Here is a 20,843-nt window from a genome sequence, read left to right as displayed (position 1 = left end):
TAAAACAAACAGGCTAGAGCTTTTAAATCATCAGCGCGATAAAGTTAACAAATGGGTGAATGAATCAAGTTCATCTTGAGGTCAGGCTACAAAGTCTAACCAGACGCAAGACAACTGGCCCCGTTTCACCGACAGACGGCAACACTTTGATCGATTGCATTTTAATCACAATATGACGACATACAATACAGATGAAACAATATGTTAATTTATGTTTTTTAATGAAAGAATCAAACAAAGAAGGAGTGAACCTTCCCAATCAGTTCAGAGGAATATTACATTTAACAGTTTCAAAGATAAACTGTATTAAATCTGTGTTATGGCTACAAAAAAAACAACAATTTAAAGAACACTCAACTACGTTTTCAAGTGCCATCTTAGTTTGTGTTGACTGTAACTCACATTTTATTTTTATGCCGTTAACAGGTATTATGCTCGAGACTGGCTAGTTGTTAGTGTGTTCACATTCACTGAGTGTATTCAACGCGTATTCATCTTTAAGCCCCTGGAGTTAGCAGCCCCACCTGTGGCCTCCAGGCTTTTACTTTCTGCTCTGTTTCACCAGTTGTTCCACCTCCTTCATGAAGCGCAGGCAGAGCTCATCCTGCCACGGCAGGGCGACGCACTGCACCGCCACGGGCAGACCCTCGCCTCCAGTGACAGCCTTAAACACAAACACAACAGCCAGTCAGTCAACAGTCAGCAAACCACAAGCACCACAGTCTTCTCCACCAAAGGTCAAGCTCGTTCAGTAAATCTACATTCTCTGTGAAGGCAGCTCACTCGTGGAATGCTGTGCCACCACACATACGCACACAAAACACCTACCAAACATTCAAGCATAACTTCAAGAAATTGCTTGTTGCCAATCAGGTGTGCCAGCATTGATGTGCTGTCTGTCCTGCCTGCTTGTTTTGCCTATATGTGCATTTGTCTTGATCAGTGTTGCTATTTTCCCATTTTTTTTTATGTGTATGTGAAGTGCTTCAGTGTTACATGTGCTTGTCCTGTAGGTGGGTCTGTTCTGCGTGACGCATGCTGAAACCTGTTATGTCTGCTCTGCTTTAATGTCGTACACTTTTCTTTTGCTGTGTTTCGGTTTTGTCTATATGTTGCTGTCTGTTTCTCTATGAATTTTAACTCCGTTTCAATTTGAGATTTTGTTATTTTAGGCTGCCTTGAAACATCTGGCCGGGGACAGCAGATGGAAATTAGCCTCTCTGGCTCACTTACAGTGTAACTGTTGATTAGTGTGCATTGTCCCTGAAAAATAAATAAACTGAAAAATAAATAAATACTGTTGTAAGAGAGACTGAAGTTCAGGGGCGGGGCCAGAAGGGTGGCATGAGGCCCTTTACTCACTATCTGTCCATGGCTGTAGGATTGAAGGAATGGTGTGTAACATTTAGGGGGATTTATTGGCAGAAATTGAATACCGTAACCCATAATGGACAAATCAAACACTGGCTCTAGACAGTGGCATTTGCTTGGGGGGGGGGGGACTGAGAAAATAAGGTCAAAATGATCGTGTGTCTGAAACACATAACAGCTTCCAGAAAACAGAAAGTTTCCCAATGATAGTATTTTTTTAGGGCCGTATTATACAAACTACCGTATTACATCATTTGGTATCAGGGATCTCTCGCTGACGCGTGTTTCTTACCTGTTTGAACAGCTCGTCCCAGTGGTCCCGATGAAAGCCCTTATAGTGCCTGAGTTCCTCCTCATCCTCTGCCGTCACCGTGGAAACAGGAACAACGCCGGCGGGAAAGGTGAGGAGATTGTAAAGCAACGCGTAAGGGACAACACCTGGACGGACAGAGAATAGCAACAGGTTGTTCAGCGTCTCACACTGGGTACTGATCTGTACACTAATCGTGAGTATGATGCAGGCAGACTGCTCCCTAGCTCTTTGGTAATTACAGCCATCCACAATTTGAAACTATCAGCCAAGACAAAACATCTCTAACCAATACTAATAAAATATCGGAAACGGATGGATAGATGAATGACACTATTATATCTCAGACTTCTCTCAAATCATTCACGTATCAGGTATCACAAACTGTTCAGGTAACCACAAAGGAAAACTTGCAGCAGGTAAAGAAGTTGAAGGCTGGTCCGATCACCGGGCACAGCAGCACGTCGATGTTGAGTCTTCTCCACTCTGCTATCGTTTCCTGAATGTAGTCCTTATGAAAAACACAAGAGAATTCAATGTCCCCAACGGATGCACTAGTTCACGCGTAAGCATCGTGAGCTGACAACTAACAGTACCTCGACAGCAGCGTGCTGCTTCCACAGCTCCGGAACAGATCTAAAAACAAACAAGGGACAGAAGGAATCAGTATGTTTGTGCATTGCATGCAACGTGTGAGCAACAAAATCAGAATTACTTTCTCACCCAACTCCACAGATTGACTTAAAGGCTGCAGAGCCACGAGGAGACTGCCAAAGACAAGACATAAGTCATGTGTGTAACATAAACAATAAGTGTTAAATCACACAGAAACTGTTTTATCAAATAACTGCCACGGAAATATTCAAATCAATATCGTACTTGCTGAGGAAGGATTATATTTTCTTTCGTCCGTATTTATGCATGTCTGTCACAGAAGGAGGGAACTCACCACGGGCTTGAGGAGGAATGAGAGAGTTTTCTTCAACCACGTAGGAAGATAGTACGGCATAACCTGTGGTCTGATACAGGGGTCCAAAGGGCCCCCCTCCCTAAAATAGAAACAATAAGGGATCATTGGCACACAGCAGAACACTCTGTTCAAAGTGAGTATAATATGGTCAAAACATTTCACTCAAAGTACGTGGTGCCGGAGATCAGACATTAGACATTTTGTACACATTTAATAAACTAAGTGTTCCCGCGGCTTCACGAGGCCTCTCGCAATTATTACACGACCGCCTTGTCACAAGTATTTGAGATGACTGTGATCATTTTTCACTTCAATTACACACAATTATCTAATTAATTAGGTTGTTAACAATGACTACACTGATTAAATGACTGGCATCTTAAAGAACTTCAACTCACAGTTTTTGAAGAAGGCTGGTGGCTCCGTCTGCTAGGACACCCTTCATGAGAAGTTCATATACAGCGTAATCGATCTTCAGAGGGCTGTAGGGCACCAACTACAGGCCCAAAAAACAGAGGGAAAATAGTAACTGTATTAAAAACAAAAGCTCACATCACATATTGTATGTGGCCGTAGATCATAGAGTGCGTGTCTTACAGTGTGCCCTGCTTGCTCTAACAGAGCTTTGACCTCTCTGATGCCTCGGGCCATGCTTGGAGACGGTTGTGTGTAGCCGTCGTTTTCTAGGTAACCGATCCTGAGCGGTTTGGAGCTCTGGTATATCTGAGGACGAGACATTTTCATTCGGTCAGATCAGTAGGGGGACATCTGAGTGGAAACACGCATAAGTAGTTTCATTTTTGGTCCATAACGAGTCAATTTTGTGCAAAGGAAGCTTTTTTTGTCTATTTTAAGACTTTAACTTGGTTCACCTTAACTAGGTTAATTAAGGCACGGTAAAGGAATGGGTGAACTGCTACTGACAATGAACGATAGGTTAACTTTGTGAGCTTAAATGAGCCTGAGGTTTATCTGCTCATGGTCCTTTTAAATCCAATTTGTTAGGGTCAGCGTGTCCACAAATTCAGCACTTTGTTTGCTGATTTCTATTTTTTTAAATCATGATGAAAATCAATACAAACATGGATAATAATGTGCCTTTATGTTGCCCCGGCACATTGTGTAGGTAAATCCAACTCATTATAGTGAACATTTTGCAAACAGGCTGTAAAAAAGTGGAGTTTTGACCATTTCCCTTTCCTCACTCTTTGTAAGATGAGACAACATTATGAAGCACACAAACTTCTCCGGTAGCTAGAAAGTAAACAGAAAACTGGTATAATAAGGCGACAGCTGTCAAAAAGGAAATGCATCTATGATCTCAAAGTCGCCACTGTACATCCATAAAGTGATCCGTGTTAGGCCTAGCTTAGTACAAGAGCAGCCTCCACCTTTCTGGGGAGATTTTCCTCAAGACCTTTGAACCTCTCTGCATTGACTTGTTCCCATTCAGCCACATGAACATTAGCGATTAGGTTTGTGATAAGGTTCCTCAACGTGTTTGCATGGGTTGAGGTCAGGGCTGGGGCTGAACGATTTTGAAAAACAAATATCTAATTGCGATTACTTTGACTGATATATAACAATTTTACCCTTTGAGGGAATGATCATTTTTACGTCATTATTCACACTTTCATTTAAAATAATATTCAAATGATTATGGTGGGGAAAAAACATGTTCTCTTCAGGCTGTACAATATGTGTAGACCAGGATATCTCCGCAGCAATACTTTTGTGATTTGATCAAGATATGCTTGTACCAATTTACTTAGATTCTCCTATTTATGTCTATATTTGATCATTCCTGTTTTTACATTTGATCTTTTGGGAAATACACTTATTTGCTGTCTTGCCACGAGAGAGATGAGAAGATTGATATTTCTCTTAATTGTGTGCAAATGGTAAATATGTAGCTGAAGCCAGGAGCTAGTTAGCATAGGGATTAAAAAGCAGCTTGCTTGGCTTTGTCAATTTCTAACGTCCTACCAACGTGTAAAAGCAACAATTTGCCATTTTACAGACAGTTATGTGCCAGACTTTTTCTTGGCTCAGAAACAGCTACAGGACACAGCCTGGTGCATTATCCCTCTGAAAACATTTAGGTTTTATTTGTAGTGGACAGACCTGCATATTGAAAGGAACGGGTGGAACAGTGGGGTCCAAAGAAAACATGTGGTCACAGAGCAGCGCCTGCATACCCAGAGCCAGACTGTCCACGTCCCTCGCCATGGGTCCGGGAGACGACGACACTAATTTCATGGGAAACAAATGAGTTAACCAAGTTTTTCAGACATCACATGAAGTAAGTAGGCAACGATGACACACCTTACCCGATTTCTGCCCTCGATAAATGGGACTGAAACCCACTGTACTGACAAGACACAAAAAAATACATCATCTTAAACAAAGCAATTAAAATGTAGCACAAAATGTTGTGACTGTGCAGTGATTACCCAAATTACTGACTGAAGCGGAAGACGCTCACCTTAACCGACCCGCTGTTGGCTTTAAGCCACAGATCCCACAAAATGAAGCGGGAATGCGGATGCTTCCCCCCGCATCACTGCCGAAACCAAGCACGGAGCCTCCTCCCCCGATGAGGGCCCCCTCCCCACCGGAGGAGCCTCCGGAGGTCTTCTGGAGGTTGTGGGGGTTCACGGTGTGCCCATAGATGGGGTTACCGCAGTTGTAACTAAGAAATAAACAATACAAAAACAACAGATAAGCAACGACTATCACGACATGCAAAAACTAATTTAATTGCGCACTCTATTACGTCGCAGCGCATCTTGGCGATAGCGCGTTTGATGATTTACTTTAACAGGGCTTGGGGCAAGTTGGTTTTCACAAAGGGAATAGCTCCTTGTCTCTTCAGAACTTCCACTATCACGCTGTCCTTCTGGGCCGGCCGGTCCAGATTAACGATGACGCCGCAAGTAGAGTCATGATTCTGGTGTTAAATAAACACAGGTAATAAATAAACACAGGTGAAGTAAATACATAAACCAGTCCGTCTGTCCCAAACCAGAACAACATGTCCAGAACTGCTATCAAATTTTCACAACACACCACACATTTCATTTATCTTGCTGGTGCTCGGGGATGACACCCCTCGATTAAGGCCAAATACTTTCTATCAAGACTTGAATATCACATCATCTGTTGTAACACACAATTTTCTTTTCCTTATTCACTTGTCTCTCCTGATTGAAATGTATTTATGTTGATGTAAATGTATCTGTGTTCTATTTCATCCTTACTGACCGCCAGAGGCAGTGCTTAACACTGGATATCTTCCGTCGCGCGCATGCGCAGGTCGAATATTTATATCAACAAAGTCACGTGTGACCTCGGATGACCACCGTCGTCTATAAGTTCCGGTGTCATCCTGAGCTCAGTCCTTTTTTCTTCTCGCGTCGCAGGTTAGCTACCATGGTAGCATAAACAAGGATGTGTCTACGATCAAGACATATTAGAGCTCGTCGCTGTAGCCTTGTGACTACCGGTCGGAGTTGCGGTTCTCTCGCCCTCCAAAGGCTGCGACGAGCTGTCCCTCTTCGGAGGGAACGGTGTGTTCGCCGTTCGGACATCGAGCCCCGGACTGGTGGACGCCCCTATCATCGGTCGTCACCAGTCTGATAAGGGCCAGCCAAGTCGTGATGACAGCAATCGGTAAGATCGATTAACATTGTTTTCTATAGCAGTTGTTTGTTCCACGGTTGGCAGAGCGCTTCCGCTCTAGTTAATCGAGTGGCGCGCTAACGAGAGCGTAGAATTACGCTGTCGGCCCGCCCTTCACAGTGTTACGGCTATCACAGTTAGCAGAGTGTTCCTGCTCAGGCAAACTTTGTGAGACACTAGATCCGCATTGGCGTTGTGTACATGGAGATTTAATCTTTACATCTGACGTAATTCGCAGTTAGCAGTGTCTTCACTCAGGCTAACTTGGATGCTAGCTGGGACTGCGTCCATCAACTTTGTAAACCTTACGGCTGTCACAGTTAACAGAGCATCCCCGCTCAGGTTAACTCAGTGGGAAGCTAGCTAAACAGAGCTGATACTGGGGCTGTGGCCATCAACTTTGTATCCTTACGGCTGTCACAGTTAACAGAGCGTCCCCGCTCAGGTTAACTCAGTGGGAAACTAGCTAAACAAAGCTGATACTGGGGCTGTAGCCATCAACTTTGTATCCTTACGGCTGTCACAGTTAACAGAGCGTCCCCGCTCAGGTTAACTCAGTGGGAAACTAGCTAAACAAAGCTGATACTGGGACTGCGTCCATCAACTTTGTATCCTTACGGCTGTCACAGTTAACAGAGCTGTCACAGTTAACAGAGCGTCCTCGCTCAGGTTAACTCAGTGGGAAACTAGCTAAACAAAGCTGATACTGGGGCTGTAGCCATCAACTTTGTATCCTTACAGCTGTCACAGTTAACAGAGCGTCCTCGCTCAGGTTAACTCAGTGGGAAACTAGCTAAACAAAGCTGATACTGGGGCTGTGGCCATTAACTTTGTATCCTTACGGCTGTCACAGTTAACAGAGCATCCCCGCTCAGGTTAACTCAGTGGGAAACTAGCTAAACAAAGCTGGTACTGGGGCTGTGGCCATCAACTTTGTAGCATTACAACGATCACAGTTAGCGGAATGTGCTCGCTCAGGCTAACTCGGTGAATGCTAGTTATACTAAATCAACATTGAGGTTGTGCCCATTGATGGTTTTTACGCATTACGGCTGTCGAGTTCGCTCCGGCTAACTAGACTAAGCTAATACTCGGTGTGTCCATTGATTGTTGTAAACATTATGGACATATCGGTAGCGGATATCAGTTAGCAGAGTGCCCTCGCTCAGGCTAACTGGTAGCACACCAAGAGTTACAGCACCTGTCCAAGTGAAGAGTGTCCTCGCACTGTAAGGACTGTGGTTTTTTTTTTTGTCCATTTTCACAGTAGCAGAGTGCTCTCGCTCAAGCTAACTGGTGGGGCACCAATATCTGCAGCAACTATCCGAGTGAAGAGAGTGTCCTCGCTCCCCTCTCACTATGAGAACTGTTTTCCTGACCTGTTCCACAGTGGCAGAGTGCTCTCGCTCAAGCTAACTGGTGGGACACCAATATCTGCAGCAGCTGTCTTAGTGAAGAGTGTCCTCGCTCCCCTCTCACTGTAAGGACTGTGTTCTTTTTGTACGTTTTTCACAGTAGCAGAGTGCTCTCGCTCAAGCTAACTGGTGGGACACCAATATCTGCAGCAACTAGCTTAGTGAAGAGTGTCCTCGCTCCCCTCTCACGATAAGGACTTGCCTGGCCTGTTTCCACAGTGGCAGAGTGCTCTCGCTCAAGCTAACTGGTGGGACACCAATATCTGCAGCAACTAGTTTAGTGAAGAGTGTCCTCGCCCCTCTCACTATAAGGACTTTGCCTGACCTGTTTCCACAGTGGCAGAGTGCTCTCGCTCAAGCTAACTGGTGGGACACCAATATCGGCAGCAACTATCTTAGTGAAGAGTGTCCTCGCTCCCCTCTCACTGTACGGACTGTGTTCTGTTTTGTCCGTTTTTTACGGTAACCGAGTGCTCTCGCTCAAGCTAACTGGTGGGACACTAATATCTGCAGCAACTATCTTAGTGAAGAGAGTGAGCTTAGAGAGTGTCCTCGCCCCTCTCACTATAAGGACTTTGCCTGACCTGTTTCCACAGTTGCAGAGTGCTCTCGCTCAGGCTAACTGGTGGGTCACCAATATCCGCAGCGGCTGGCTAAGGGAAGAGTGTCCGAAGGATCACTCGCCACTGACTGCCCCCTGCCTGTTCTCTCAACATTCAGCAGAGCGCTCCCGCTCGGACTGATTTGGAATTCCGCATAAACTAGTGGGACAAGGGTTCCACCAGAATCGCGGCCATGTTAAACTCTCCCGGCTGTAGGACCTGTATAGCTCCTCTTCAGCCGGAGGACGGCCCTGACCTCTTGCCCTAGCAGGGAGAACCCAGGCAGGACCTGCGGCATCACGCCTTGAGCAGTAAGGTCTGCTAGGCTGGCCGAAGTGGAACACCTGAGGCGGGAGGGCTACCTCCCCCTGTCAGGGCAGCTGAATCCAGACCAACCTACCCTGGTCATTTGTATGGCGCTTGCACGCCGGGCATACACAGCAGCTGGAACATCCACCTGTGAGTGCCTTCTTCAGGCATCTTCCCGCCCTCACCACCTTTTCTGTTCCTCCCTCCGAGGAATATCTGAGGGAGTTGCGTGCATGGTGGAGACACCAGGGCTCTCTCCCGCCTTACATCAGACCATGCAGGAGGTGGCAAATCTGGCCTTGCACGTATGCCAGCCAGTTAGACGACTATGGCGTCCATCAGTTTCCCCTGAGGAGACTCTGAGGCCCGATGCCAGGTGCCCTCGACCCAATGTCGGGTCAAAGATGACCTGCTATCCAGGGCTTAGGACACAGCAGCGCTGTGCACCGTATCGACAACTCCCTCTCCCACCTCATGCTTTCCCTCGCAGATTCTCTGCAGCGGGCTACTTCGACGCTTCTGCTCAGTGATGCTTCATTGCAGGCGTTTGCGCTCATATCGAGGGAACGTGAATGTATGATGTCCACCCTGGTTCAGACTCGCCGCCAGGTTTGGCTGGCGCAGTCACCCCTATCTGAGACATGTAGGAGGACCCTCCATACTGTCCCAGTGGAGCCTGGTGAGCTGTTCGAGTCAGCTGCTGTACAGGCGCTTCAGCGGACTGTTAGAGCTAGCCAGACCTGGCAGCAGTTCTCTGGTCTTTGCAGGGACATGCCTGCACCCCCAGACCTAGGGGTCCCATTTTTGGCCCACAAGGCCGTTTTCTCAGCCTCCAGCTTACCCTAGTAGCCGCAACAGGCCTCGGCGTCCTGCTGAGAGGCCGGGCCGCTACCTATACAACCCTACTTACGTCCCCGTCCCCCCCGGCAGGGGTGCCAGGAGATGTCTCCAGGCCGGCTGTCGGGGTTCTTTCTCCCATCAGCGGATTTCCAAGGGAGAGTGGTTCACGTCTATCGACGCCTGTTCCCATGGTGCATCACCACAACTTTCAGTCCTGGGTGCTTCCATTCGGACTCTCCCATCTCCCCATGGGTGTCCACAGTGTGTTACTGCTGTCCTTTCCCCCTGCAATCGCAGGGCGTGAACATACTGCCGTACTTAGACGACTGGCTGACCTAGGCGCCGTCCCGGCTTCAGGCGCCACAGGACACTGCTCGCCTTCTCTCACGTGGCCCGGTGGGCCTCAAGGTGAACATGGAGAGGAGCTACCTGAGCCCTTCTCAGAGCATAACCTTCATTAGTGTGGCCCTATGAGGGCCTGTCTGTCGCCCCAGTGCGGATGGCTGAACAGACACAGTGTCTATTCATCTATTCACTATCCCCATGGAGGGAGTGCATATCTGGCGAACAGTGTCCCAGGAACCGAGCCCCAGGGGCTCGGTTCCATTCCACCAGGAGATTGTCACAACAGATACCTGCCTCTCAAGGCGGGGTGCAGGGTGACAGAACAGGACAGCCTGGGGGCAGTTGTCTGCTGAAAGACCGCAGGTCCAGGTTCTAGAGCTAGCGCTCGAGCACTTCCTTCCATGTTTGAAGGGAAAGCATGTGCTTGTCCGGTGGACAGCACCTCTGCTGTGATTTCCCATGAACTATCGATGGGGCACCAGATCTGCAGAAGTTGCTACGGGGGTCACCGTGGCCTTCTGACTTGGGAGGCCCCTCGCCTGACCAGCCTGTGGGCAATGTACCCACCAGGAGAATGGAACAAGGTTGTGGTTTTCCTGTTCCGTTACAAGCCTCCACCGGGAGAGTGGCAGCTGCATCCAGACGTGTCGACCCACTGCCCCCACTGGGTCTCCCTGACGGAGAGGACCAGCCCTCTGGGTCAAGATGCCCTGGCTCACACGTGGCCAGAGGATCTTCTTTATGCCTTTCCACCAGTCCCTCTGCTTTTGCTATAAGCTTGTCAGAGTTCTTCCCCGACAGGAGGGATCTCCTGTCGCAACTAGAGGGTCGGATTTGGCATTCCAATCCCTGCCGCCTTCAATTAGGGGTCACGGGAGGGCCCGACCGGATGCTGAGTGGCTGAACCAGTCTGACGGACTATTCTGAATGCCAGTGCGCGGTCTACCTGCCTGCAGTACAAGAAACAGGTGGAAGCTGTTCTCCGACTAGTGTGCGGCTCAGAACAAGGTCCCAGTACAGCGCCCCGTGCCTGCTGTACTGAGTTTCTACAGTCCCTCCTGGATAAGGGCCGGTCTCCCCTGCAGGGGACCTACCCTTGGTACTGGACACCTTATGCTTGTCCTTTTGAACCCCTGGCACAGGCGGAGCCTAGATGGCTATCAGCAAGATGGTTTTCTCCTTGCTGTCAATTCAGCTCAATGTGGGGGCGAGCTGCATGTCCTATCAGTGGAAGAATCATGTCTGAGGTGGAACTCAGATGGCTTGGGTGTCACTTTCTGGCCTAAGGCAGTGTTTCTCCCAAGGGGGTGGATACGTTCACATATAAACCGGCCTATCCAGCTGGCAAAGTTGACCCCCCCCTCCCCCATCGGGAGAGGAGAGGTCAAGGCTGCTGTGCCCAGTGTGGGCCCTCAGAGCTTATATGGAAGCCACCGCCTGCATAGTCAGTTGTGGTGAGCCTAAGAAGGGCTGTGCTCCTTTTAAAAAAAAAAAAAAAAAAAAGGAAAAACAGCACCTGTCCCACTGGATAGTGGAGGCCATTGCCGATACATACAAGGCGAGCGGCTGCGCTCGGCCATCCGGGGTGAAGGGTCACTACCAAGAGTGTCTCCACACCGAGGGCAAGCCTGAGTGGTGTGCCTGTGGGGGATATATGTGCGGCGGCCTCATGGGCATCACCGAGCACATTCACCAAACACTACAGAGCTAACGTTGCCAACCCTCACCCACTGGGGAGGGTTCTTGGCCAATTTTCTCTGCTGGAGCTATAAGGGGTAGTTACTGTGCTTCTTCGTGACTCTTTTGGTATAAGTCATCCAGTGTTAAGCACTGCCTCTGGCGGTCAGTAAGGATGAAATAGAACGAAAGTTACAAACGTAACTACGGTTCTATGAATCCTGGATGACCGCCAGAGTTCTTGGTCACTCGGAATCCCGTGAACTCGCGAGAAGATTCCATAGGACTGAGCTCAGGATGACACCGGAACTTATAGACGACGGTGGTCATCCGAGGTCACACGTGACTTTGTTGATATAAATATTCGACCTGCGCATGCGCGCGACGGAAGATATCCAGTGTTAAGCACTGCCTCTGGCGGTCATCCAGGATTCATAGAACCGTAGTTACGTTCGTAACTTTCGTTCTAGAGGCGCACATAATGCTAACATGTAAACAAATTTACCCTTCAGGATCCAAAAAATGTTTCTATCCATCGACCTAAAAGTGCAGGCATGAAAATAACTACTAAATACCTTGTATGCGTAGTTTTCTTTGATGCTAACTGGAACTCCATACAAGAGGCTTTCCTTCTTGGGAGCAACAGTTTTCAGCTGATCAAAGCTCTCCAGCAAGATCCCTGTGCAGCAGTTCAGATCTTTGTTTACATCCAGAGTCTGTGGGAAAAGAAACAAAAAAACAGCAGAGACGGGTTCGTATGAATGTCTTTCCTCCAAAAGCCGGTTTTGTAGAACATGAAAATCAAGTAAGCAATGTGCAAGCAAGTGGATCAATATTTACTTGGTAACTATGAGACGTAAGTCCCTTTGTACAGTTTGTAGGGTTAATGATTAATTAATTTCTGTCATGAGAACCGTCAATTATAACACTGCTCTTTATATCTTTATGTACATGATTGTTCTGCGATGGTATGTGAATAATGATTGGTGTTATTTGGGTTTGAACCTTTTCCATGTAGGAGTAAAACACGTCCTCGGGGCTCAGCAAGCCTTCCTGCAGGTTATTTGTCAACTCAGACAGAGACATCGCCAAGATGAGAGCAGCGTCGGTCCCTGGATGCTGGAGGACACACACACACACACGCACACACACACAATTACATACACAGTAACAAATGTGTGGGAAATGAATTCACACACGCAATAATTATTTTTCAAAATTAGCTGAAAGTTCTGCACAGATGAAAAACACGGAAGCAACAAATACTATTTCGATAAAATGGAAAGAGTGACAGGAGTCAAATCTCAAAACGGTGTAAAATCCAAAAGGAAACAAAAGTAAATGTGGACAAAACCGTGGAAATGTGGATTTTTTTTAAGAATTTTGTTTCTTTTGTGTTATATGTCTTCGTTCTTTTTTTTCTTCAGTTAAACACTTAGTAAAAATGTATAAATGTGGCAGGATGAATTGAACAAGTGACGAAACTGATAACTTGTATCACCAATATGCTATGTCAAATAAAAAACAAATGTCATGAGAAGATATGGCAGATGCGCATAATAACATTCCCCAAAGCTCACAAGCGTGTTGACAACAAATTAAGTCATTTGTCATTCACGTCAAACACTGATGAACGTATAGGTCTGAATTAAAAGGACGTTCTTTAAAAGTGTATTATAACTTCCCATCTGTTGAGCATATTCCTTATATGGGTAGCAAAGCCATGCTGAGTGGCCTGTGCAGTGATGTCACGTGGGAGGATGTGTGCACTGGGGTGCTGTTGTGCACATGTGCATAATAAACGGTCGCGAGTGTGTTCCCAGACCAAAGAAACAATGGCGGTCTGTTATTTTTCTCCCGTGAATGCCAGCTACTCGGAGCTACTAGCTAACCACTTTGGTGACTGCAACAACGTAGATAGCTGCAGGAATGTCTAGCGCTACACCATCCAAACAATTGTCCCAACTCTCACCGACGTCTTGTACTGCAGCACCGCCTGCTCGGCTCGCTGCAGGCTGTCGGCTCTCCGGTTTCTGGCTCTCTGGATCTTGTCCTTCACCTCTTGGTGTCTGCAGACCTTCTGCACCAGCAGCACCAGAGCTCCAGCCCCGCACGCCGCACCCGTCAGCAGTGCCGCTGTCCAGTTGTCAAGCTTCATTTCCCGCAGAAACTGTTTCACGTTCTCCATGATTTGTGTGTCTTCGACAATGATCAGTCGGCGAACTGAAGCTAAAACAAACAGGCTAGAGCTTTTAAATCATCAGCGCGATAAAGTCAACAAATGGGTGCGGTTTATTGGTTTATCCCAGTGAGCACTAACCCGGATTTCAATGTTGATTTCTGGTTGAAAAAGCGTTGATATGGGGTCTGAACGTCTAAGACGTATTTTAACCGTCTTTTGAACCGGCTAAATTACAGTTACAATATCAACGTGTCACAAAACACCAATTTGTTTTAAAATATTGATGGTTTGTTCAGTTGTAGGTTGAAAGAGACGCGATTTTGGTTACTTTAAACGTATTTCTCCAAAATCATATTCCGCTGTCCGTTCATATGTGGTCTACACGAAGACGTTATTTCAACGCATTCAATGTCTCATATAAAATGTCGTAAATATGGAACTATAGACTGTGTGCTGTCAACAAGAAGCTCACAGGACATCATAATGAGAGCAGAGCACATTATGTCTGCATATGTTCAGTGTTGAGAATAAAACTCATGTTGAGGAGAAAACTCAGGTGAACAGACTTACGTCGAGGCGTTTAGCTCAATTCAAGCAATAAGGTTTATTTGTAACAGAAGTATTATGTCCAGCAGTTAAACGTGCACGGACCTAGAAAGTTCACTCAGTTTGTTTCCATCAACGGCTCTATTTCCCCCCTAGCCCCAGTCAATCATGGCGTGCCCCAAGGCTCTGTGCTTGGCCCCCTCCTCTTCACCATCTACATGCTCCCCCTCGGCAAGATCATCCGCCATCATGGACTGAACTTCCACTGCTATGCTGATGACACTCAAATCTATCTCAGTACTACTCCATCCTCCCAGTTCCCCCCTCAGTCCCTTGTCAACTCCCTGCATGAAATAAAAACCTGGATGTCATCAAATCTTCTCAAACTCAACACCAAGAAGACAGAGCTCATGGTTGTGGCACCCAAGGCGCTGCTCCGGAAGGTTGGTGACTTCATCCTCGAGGTTGACGGCTGCTCCATCTCCCCATCTCCTGAAGTCCGCAACCTGGGTGTCATCCTGGACTCCACCCTTTCCTTCAAGTCCCACATCAAGTCCGTCACCAAAACTGCCTTTTTCCATCTCCGGAACATTGCCAGACTCCGGCCGTCACTCTCGGAGTCTGTTGCTGAAACCCTGGTCCATGCATTTGTCACCTCCCGCTTGGACTACTGCAATGGTGTCCTGTTCGGGGTACCCAACAAAACCCTGGACAGGCTCCAGTATGTACAAAACTCTGCCGCCAGGGTTCTCACGCACACAAAGCCCTGGCAGCACATCACCCCCACCCTCATCAACCTCCACTGGCTCCCGGTCAAGTCCCGCATCTCATACAAGATCCTCCTCCTCACCTACAAGTCCCTCCGTGCCCATGCCCCCCAGTACCTATCGGACCTCCTCCGCCCACATGCCCCTCCCCGGAACCTGCGGTCTTCAGACTCTGGCCTGCTTGCCACCACCCGCACCAAACTGCGAACCTTCGGGGACAGAGCTTTCAGTGTGGCAGCCCCCACCCTCTGGAACTCTCTCCCTGCGGTGATCCGCAACATCTCCACTCTGGACGCCTTCAAAAGGGCCCTCAAGTCCCATCTGTTCGCCAAGGCTTTCGGCCCCTAGTTTACTTGTTCTGTTTTTATGACTGTTTGTCTAAACTGTTTTTGTCTAAACTGTTACTCTTGTAAAGCGGCCTTGGGTCCCCTGAAAGGCGCTATATAAATTAAAGTTATTATTATTATTATTATTACTCTGTAGGAGCGAATGAAAAGCTAAAAGGCGCTTAGACAGAGTGCGCGAGCCGTGTATAGGTTCTTCGGATGGAAGCCTATTGGTTGAATACTAAGTAGGAGGCGGATCTGTTTCTATCTTACAGACAGCCTGTTTGAGTACTGGGCATCTCCACCCACACTGGCTCACGTCCGGGTCCGCCTTCTCTGGAACGTCAGTGTGTGTGAAATGTTGATGTAACAGCATATTGTTATGTTCGGCCGACTAGATAAGCTAGGCGCTAGATATGCAAGGGCGCCTCTTTCTATCTCTAAGATGGATCAGGCAGTTGAAACTAGTTCTCTGTAAGACTATGTGACATTTAACTGGGGCAAAGGCTATCCTTCAGAGTTCTAGTCCTTTCCACTTTGTTCAGGCGAGCGCTAGAGTGCCCCGCCTGGAGTTTTTGACCTTCTTGCACTAGAACTCACATATCCGCGTATAAGCTGTGTTTAACATTGAATGAATGTATATTTTATTTACAATACAACTCGGTGTTTACTGCTGGAATATGCATGCGCACGGACTCTGCATTGTTCTAAGTTAGAGGCTGGAAACACGACAAGCAAGCTAGCTCTTACTGAGTGATGAGGAAGTGAACGAGCTGACGGAATAAACGAGGATAAACGAGGAATAAACGAGGCTTCACGCTAACGACGTACTCTGTAAGTACTTGAACTACTTTATTCCAGTATTGCAAACCGAAATATTATTACCATACCATTAATATCATGTTATGATCATCATGCGGGCGAGGCTGCTAGCTTGTTAGCATGTAGCGTTAGCAGTTTACGAACAGTAAACAGCAGACATGTGTGTTAGTTAATGTACTGTACTAACGTTAATAGATCATGGTCAAAACATTGTTGTTTGGGTTATGGCAATATATAAACAATATTGTGTAATATCCAGGTCAGCATTGTTCCGTTGAAGACACGTCTATGGTCTCCGGTGTAGAGACGTTCAAAACTGGTCTAAGTCAATATGTTTTTCTAATACTTGTTTTATTTACAGATGTCCAGCTTGAAAATATGGCAGATCTCCTGAAACAGGCTCCTGTGTGGCTTTGAAAACGACATTTAAAGAAGGAAAAGGAGATTATGTTTTTATATAAAGAACATTGTTATATTTATATTGTGCTTTAATAAATACAAATGAACTGTTGCTGTGTCACTTGGTCTTTTGTCCTGTAAGTGGAAACTGTTGATGTGTTCTATACCCAGAAGGACTGTAAGCATTTCGGCGTTGAATACACGGTGAGGTTGAATACACGGTTAATACACGGTGAAAAGTGAAAGGTTTTTAGCCGACTATTTGTAGACGTTGATTCAACGCTCACGTTTAGACCAGATATCAACGTGATGTCCAATACTGGCTTTCAACTGATAAATGTGGATGTGGTTTCTTAGTAAGCCTCTAAATCATGATATATTAGTATTCGCACAATGTAGAGGACGAAAAATTATAGTATTGCAAATCACGTTTAAATATGGTCTAAGCGTGAACGTCTGTTCAACGTCTACAAATAGTCGGCGAAGAAACTTTCACTTTTGAACGTTTTTTCAACGTCGGGCATAGACGTCTTTTAAACGTCTTTTGAACCAAAAAATGCTCACTGGGATTGGTCATCAGTTCCCTCAAATTACCGACCGGGAGGAACCCGGATTGAAGGTTTAGAGTTCGAGATGTTGTCAGTTGCAAGGCAGAGGGCGCCAGTGCTGCTTCAAGTGAGACATTTTATCCAAACAATACAACAAAGGAATAATCAAGAAAATAATTCTAAAATGCTCAAAATTCCTCAGCTGGCAGACCAGTGTATGCAGGAGGATTCATCTCTTCATTTTTTATAAATCCCTTTTTTTTTTTTTAAGTCAGGGGTGAGTAGGTTTACAGGCCACACTTTATTCAGTTACTCGTTTCACCTTTTATTTGACAGTAAAGTTTAAGACGCTTCTGGAGTTCATGTTGAGGTCAGGCTACAAAGTCTAACCAGACGCAAGACAACTGGCCCTGTTTCACCGACAGACAGCAACACTTGGATCGATTGCATTTATTTTTAAAGTTAAGTGAAGCATCTCCATCTTCCAGTGACACTGTTTCAGAACAAATTAAATGTTGCATATTTTTTAATACTTTAAAAAGCTTCCCTTCTTGGTTGTCCTTGTGTTATAATCACATCCACGACATTTTTTTTTTTTTAAACTGGCTAAAATATATGATGAGGCATTCATAGCAAAAAGTCCTTACAACTTAAAATAAACGTTCTCTTTTGGAATGTAAAAGCCATAGTAGACTTAATAAGATGTGTTAAGTGATTTATATATTTTTTAAAATGTTAAAATGCTCCTTTAGTTGCGCTACTGACTACATCACAGCCAATAGCCCTCTGTTGAGGTTAATCAGTCTGCGGAGCAAGATAGTTTTTTGATCGTGGTGCCAACATTGTTTAGAGTTGAGCACAGAATGTTCTTGCAACTTTATTTTTGTTGAGTAAACCTTTTTAAATGGAGTTACTGCCTCTGAAGAATCATTACGTGTCAAGCTTATTGCCAACACACAGACTAACGGTAGTGGTAATGTGGATTATCGGACGGAGGGAAGATTGATGCTACAGGTGTAAGAAATTTGAGCAAAAAACTGTAGTTAGTAGATATAATAAAAGTGTTTAATAATTCATAATTCATAATTAGTCATAATCATAAGGGTTTTGGGAATGCATAAATAAGATAAACATAAAGTGATGTAGGAATAGTAGCTAAAAGACATGAAGCTTCTGCCAAGTTGCAGAAGTTTAACTTTCATACTGAAGGATTATTATAGACGGGATTAAACAATAACTGACAATCATTGAATGTGTTAGAAACTCAGGGCAAGAGAGTCATGGAGACAGGCGTTGCAGTGCGTAGAGAAGTTAGCCAATACAAGCAATTGAGATAGACGGAAGGGGAGGAGTCGCGAACGAATGTGTGGGAGGTTTGAATTAAAGTATTTTTCTCTCTCACGTGAATGCTCGCAGAGGACAGACGTGTTTTATACCTGAGGAGCTGAGTAGAGTTTTTTGCAAATGGGGTTTTATTGTTTTAATATTTCATAGGAGTATGTACTCCAATGTTTAACTGTAATCGTACTTGCATCAGTGGAATTAAATTCCTTATAATTGTAAACCAGTTTTGGTAGCGTTATTATTGCAGCGTGTGTCGACGGCACAAAGCAGCCGGACACGTGTGCTCTGGCCTCCACAAATTTGGCACCCCAGATGGGACACTCTTACTGGCCTCGCTGCGTGGGCTGGAGGCTGCACTGGTCAAACACACTTTCTGGGCCCACATCAATGGTACTCAGCGCCGTTTAAGAAAGTCTGTGAGGTAGCTTTTTAAGAAATTTAGGGGAAGTGTCTTTGGCTAGCGTTGCTAACAGCTAGCTCTGTGTTGCGGTGAGGACGTTCCAAGGAGGAGGCCGAGTTCCACTGAGGTAAGCTATGATTTGCAGTCTGAAGTATACTAGCATGGTGAGCAGAGGGGACTAGTCCAGTGAATACTGAGATTCAGAGCGTTTGGTAAGCTGCGCGGACTGGGAGCGTTGAATCGATAAGCGTTGATGGGCGGCAGCCCTGATGGGCCGAACTGCGTATTTTTTGGGAGTGGTGGACCAACACTGCTCGGTATAGGTAGGACCGGCGGAGTTAGACCGTCGGGGGTCGGGGATTCCTGCACTAACAGAGCCCGATGTCCGCGGACTACCTCGCCGGCCTTGCCTAGAGTTTGAGTTTTGGATGGTGTGGTTCAAAATGGAATAAAGACACTGACAAGAAGGAGCTGGTGAGCCAGGACAGCTTCGGTAGCATTTGGGAGCAGCCAGGCACTGCTGCCGGGAATCGAGTCTGCAAAAGGTAAGATTGCCGCGGGGTGCTGGGAGGCTTTTGAATGCAAGATATTAAAGGACGTTCGGGTGGGTAAAAGATAAATAAGTCCGGTAACAATTGTGTCTTGTCATGTGCGTGGTTGCCGTGTTGGCGATAGCGTTGTGGGGAGATACGATTGTGAGAACACACTGGGTGAAAGGTTGTATACGACGATCGTAGGGCCTGGTTAAACCAGAGGATTTAAGGTTATTAAAAAAACGGACATTAAGTCCAATAATATGTGTGTCTAGTCTGTGTTTTAGCAGCGTGGAAATACGTTTAAAATGATGAATAACATTGCATGATCTGTAGCCGCCGTGAGGAGCTAACGCTAGCTACGTGTAGCTCCGGTTTTGCGGTACTCTGTATGTAAAATAAAAGTGTTTATAAAAGAAAATAACCGGTGGGTTGTGAGAGGAGACAGAGGCGTATGTGTAGAATTAATGTGTGGGATTTTGGTAAAACTTGTGTGTGCGTAAGCTTTATTAGAAGCTCCGTTTTTGCTGTTAGCACAGCCGTTAGCATTCCCGTTAGCATATCTTCTGGCAAGTTAGAACGTCAACAGGAAGCTAGAAAAATAGTAGAATAAATGCAAAACGCCAGAAAACCAACTAGCGGCCAGGAGGAGTAACTGCTAGATAATGAGAAACCTAGTGTTTAGAACAGGCATGTCAAACTCAGTTTGGCTCGGGGGCCGGATCCAGACTTTCTGTTCTCAGGTGGGCCGGATCAGTAAAAGAATGTCAACTCCAAATATTTAGCTTTGTTTTTCAGTACTATGCTTTATCATTCAGCCTACATTTGTAGCCCACCCTACATATTATAATCACGGATGACAAGGGATCTTTTCTAAGCACAACACATTTATTCACAAACAATGGAGAAAAAAATGATTTTCATGTTTGGCTGTGAATGTGTTAACAACTGGTTTATTTGACAGTTGAGTGAATGCAGTTTTACACCTGAACCAACTCACCACACTAAACAAACTCAAGTGGGAGCTATGAAAAAAATATTTTTGCCTTATATGTCATACTGCTTTGAAATAAATAAAATACAAAATAAAAGTTATAGCAGTGCATGGGCAATAAGATTACATCAGATCAAACTAGTAGGCTCTGAAGATGAGAATATACTGCACATTAGATTATGCAACAGGGATATAATTACATCCAGTGTAATGGTAGGGAAAACACAGAAACAAGTCTTTTGAGAGCTTTTTGCTCTGCTGCCTGCACTTCCCAACAACAACAGCAGCAGCAGCAGAGAGTTAGTTCAGGACCTTGGAGAGCTCCCAGCCTGCACCAGCCACCTGAGAGCTGTTTATCATGACACTTCAAAGCAGACTTTTAAGAATAATGTGGGAGCTGTGAAAAAAATATTTTTGCCTTATATGTCATACTGCTTTGAAATAAATAAAATACAAAATAAA

General features: G+C 45.8%; 1 pseudogene across 1 annotated transcript; it reads right to left on the bottom strand.

Annotated features, from left to right (window-relative positions):
* Nucleotides 1–447: 447 nt before the first annotated feature.
* Nucleotides 448–13,880, bottom strand: LOC306777053 (vitamin D3 hydroxylase-associated protein-like; annotated as a pseudogene). Its single transcript has 15 exons — nt 13,493–13,880; nt 12,526–12,639; nt 12,096–12,236; nt 5,468–5,601; nt 5,137–5,343; nt 4,982–5,022; nt 4,776–4,900; nt 3,249–3,374; nt 3,050–3,147; nt 2,631–2,730; nt 2,405–2,448; nt 2,278–2,317; nt 2,082–2,192; nt 1,664–1,809; nt 448–664 (listed from the first exon to the last, which is right to left on the bottom strand). The product of its transcript is annotated as a vitamin D3 hydroxylase-associated protein-like (transcript).
* Nucleotides 13,881–20,843: the final 6,963 nt, after the last annotated feature.

Source organism: Melanostigma gelatinosum (assembly GCF_949748355.1).
Source record: "Melanostigma gelatinosum genome assembly, chromosome: 4".
In the NCBI taxonomy this organism is placed as follows: Eukaryota; Metazoa; Chordata; class Actinopteri; order Perciformes; family Zoarcidae; genus Melanostigma; species Melanostigma gelatinosum.
Note: the sequence above shows the minus strand (reverse complement) of the source record. Positions and strands in the feature narration are given on the sequence as shown.